The sequence below is a fragment of the Zootoca vivipara genome, chromosome 14 (genome assembly GCF_963506605.1).
Source record: "Zootoca vivipara chromosome 14, rZooViv1.1, whole genome shotgun sequence".
NCBI classification, from domain to species: domain Eukaryota; kingdom Metazoa; phylum Chordata; class Lepidosauria; order Squamata; family Lacertidae; genus Zootoca; species Zootoca vivipara.
The window spans coordinates 15215743-15219143 of NC_083289.1; positions in this window are offsets into that span (position 1 = coordinate 15215743).

Here is a 3401-nt window from a genome sequence, read left to right on the forward strand (position 1 = left end):
AACTGCTGAGAAAAGTTTGAAATCCCCTTTGGGACCCATTCACAACATCCTTCCACCGTTTAATTCCCTGTATTCCCAGTTGCTCATCACATTTGCACACCAGGAAAGTTTCAGCCAGGACCTGATTAAGACATGCTCAGAGCCTAAGTTATGGCAGATTTAAGAGGCCCCATAACATTACCCCAAACTGAGTTTAATTCAAAGACGCAAGTCAATGAAAATAGAAGTAATAAACTTTGAAGTTTGCACATATGCCAGGAAAGAGGCAGTGGTGGAATCAGAGCCAGGCTGAGACATTTTCCTGACACAAAAGCTCCCCTCCGCTGCCGCCAAAGATCTGTACTCTCTCCCCCTCCCTGCCCCCAGCATCATACCTGGCCCTGCTATCACAACTGCACCCTCACCTACGGTTGCACCTGTGTTGCTGCCACAAGACCACAACAGCACTGAGGATGCAGTGGCAGTAGTGAGGGCAATGGCCCCTTCCAGGTGGCAGGGGAAGAACTCAAGTAGCCAGGTGGGTGAGAGTACCTTTGACAAAAGGCAAAATTATTACGAGGACTGTGCATGCAGCTTGCAGACTCCCTCCCGCTTGGCAGTAGCCAGCTGCAAATTATAGCACAAACTCCCTGGTGTGGTGGCTTTCCCTGCCTCCTCCCCTTTCCCAATTAACTCTACCTTCAGGGCTCAGTCATGCTTAATGACATCACCGTGGCCTGCCCCCCCCCCTCTGTGACATCACCAGGGACCACCCTTAGACGGTAGACCTCAGATTTGGGCCCTGAAATCTCAGGGACTGGGATGTCCCTCTACTGAGTGTGTGCAGCGGTCACAGAATGTCGGCCAGTTGTTTGTGGAGGGACGGAACAGCAGAGTCGGAGGGGCAATGTTGTGTAGGAAGTTGTGGCTGGCTGGCTGGAGCAGTGAACAGGAGCACTGCAACATTCTGTTGTCGGCCTCACTGGTAGCACTATCAGTTAGACTGGAAGACAATTTTATCAGAAGTAGATCAGAGGACAAGGTATAAATGGTCAAAACAGATCCAACAGTAGTTGTGTTAAATTATTTAATGTGGACAAACCTATTCAAATTATTTAATGTGTTACCAACCTATTCATAGCGGCAATAATATCTATACAGTATTAACTTATGGTGGTCATTATGACTGATTCTTTAGAATCTGTTGCCTTTATAGCAAAAATAACTTTTTATACACACCTGAAAAGGGAAGCAGCACCGAATAAATATAGATCTTAGGCTGCATTCCTGTACACACACAGTAAGCCCTGTTACATTCAAAGAAACTTCCTTTTGAATAACAAATACATAGGACTGCACTGACGAGGGTTGGTGTTTTCTTATACTGGAAGAACAAATTTTGTTAGTGAAATAATCGGAACGTAATGCATATGCAGAGTTTTTATGTGGAAAGATCCTTGCAAAAAAAATTGTACTTGAATGCATTTTAAAGGATAAAACTGTGTTTAGTAGTCTTAAAATAAAACGAGCAATCTGCTACCTAATCCTATCTGTTATGAACCTACATTAGTGATGGCCAAACTCGGCCCTCCAGCTGTTTTGGGACTACAACTCCCATCATCCCTAGCTAACAGGACCAGTGGTCGGGGAAGATGGGAATTGTAGTCCCAAAACAGCTGGAGGGCCGAGTTTGGCCATCACTGACCTACATAAACAAGACCTAGGCACAGTGAACCTTAACCTGGATCACTGCAATTAGAGGAGTTAAGGAAGCAGGAGAGTCATCCAGCCAATGGAGGGCCTCAGTGTGGCTGCTGAAACTATGGGCAGGTGGAAGCAACTGCAGGCGGTATCCCTGCTAAGGGCAGCAATCACGGGCTCTGAATGACTGGGCCAGGCCAGAGGAGTGGCTGAGAGATTGCCCCAGGGAAGGATCCATTGGGCTGGGAAGGTTGGAAGAGTGGAAGGAAGAGGATGCTGGGGAAGGGGAAAGTGAAGGGTGAGGTCTACAGAAGTGTTAGGTTGCCTGCCCAGTCTAGGGGTGCATCTACACACAGGGGAAAAAACCACTATAAATGAGTCAGAAATTCAATCATTATAACAAAAGGGAAAAAAACGCTATGTAAAAATTGCATAGAAATTTATTTTCCTCTCCAGCGCCATCTGGTGTTGCATGTTTATAATGCATTCAAAACATTTTGTTATTATTAATGTAGATAATGCAGGCTCAGAACCACTGGCTGTTCTGATTTGTGCTTGCCCCTTTCTCTTACAACTGTGTTGTGGTGTGTGTATGTTGTGGTTGGATCAACATCTTTGCTCAAGTCACTAAGTGTAGCAACTGCTGTGTACAGCATCTTCAGCTGCCTCTGAGGCTGCACTCAACAAAAGAAGAAGAACCAAAACCATTTGTAGATCCCACTGTTCAAACGATCTCAGAGTTCCTAGTGCAGGTCTCGATCAGAGCAGGCACTTTCTCCAGTGCTGCAGTCCCAAACAACCTCCGGTGGTAGAGCAAATCTGGACAAATCTGGGGCGCTTGAAAACAGACCTGAAGCAAAACATTCCTGCTGTTTCCAATCTCCTGCGGATCTTTACCCCTGCCTCCTCCTGGAAATGAGGGAATCCCCTTTGTCGCGTAATTTCTAAGCACACGCACGAAATGTTTTTATTTCACTCACTTTTTTTGCTGAATTGGAAAGCTTTAAAGCCGAGGCGCAATTTGGATTCAGTGGCAAAGAGCGGGTTTTCGCGGAGAACAACAAAAAAGCGTTCAACCACGGAGCTTTAAAGTGCAGACGTGCCTGGGAATATCTGAGTGTGGATAGTTACAGGTAGGTAGCAGTGTTGGTCTGAGTCGAAGCAAAATAAAAAAATTCCTTCAGTAGCACCTTAAAGACCAACTAAGTTTTTATTTTGGTATGAGCTTTCGTGTGCATGCAAGAAGTGTGCATGCACACGAAAGAAGTGTACACGAAAGAAGTGTATCTGAAGAAGTGTGCATGCACACGAAAGCTCATACCAAAATAAAAACTTAGTTGGTCTTTAAGGTGCTACTGAAGGAATTTTTTTTATTTTGAGTGTGGATAATCCCCCCAACGTCAATTCAGAGGTAAACAGCGTGTTTTCCGGGGAAAGTGGCAGAACGAAACAAAAACCTCTCTGGCGCGGGAAAAGCGGAAGTGTGGGTGACCCCTGATCCACCTCTGGGACCCTTGTCATCTGTTTCTAACGCGGGTAATGGATGCATACAGCTTCCAGATTAGGAGGGGAGCCCACTTCCCACGGTGCAAAAAAGTCCCTCCCTTCTTTTTAAAGGAGCGTGTTCACTTTTATGAAGTCCACTTCCTGGGACCAAAAAAAAAAAGGGGGGGGACGCTCGGTCTCCTCCCACTTGAAAGCCAACCAGCCAACCAGAAGCG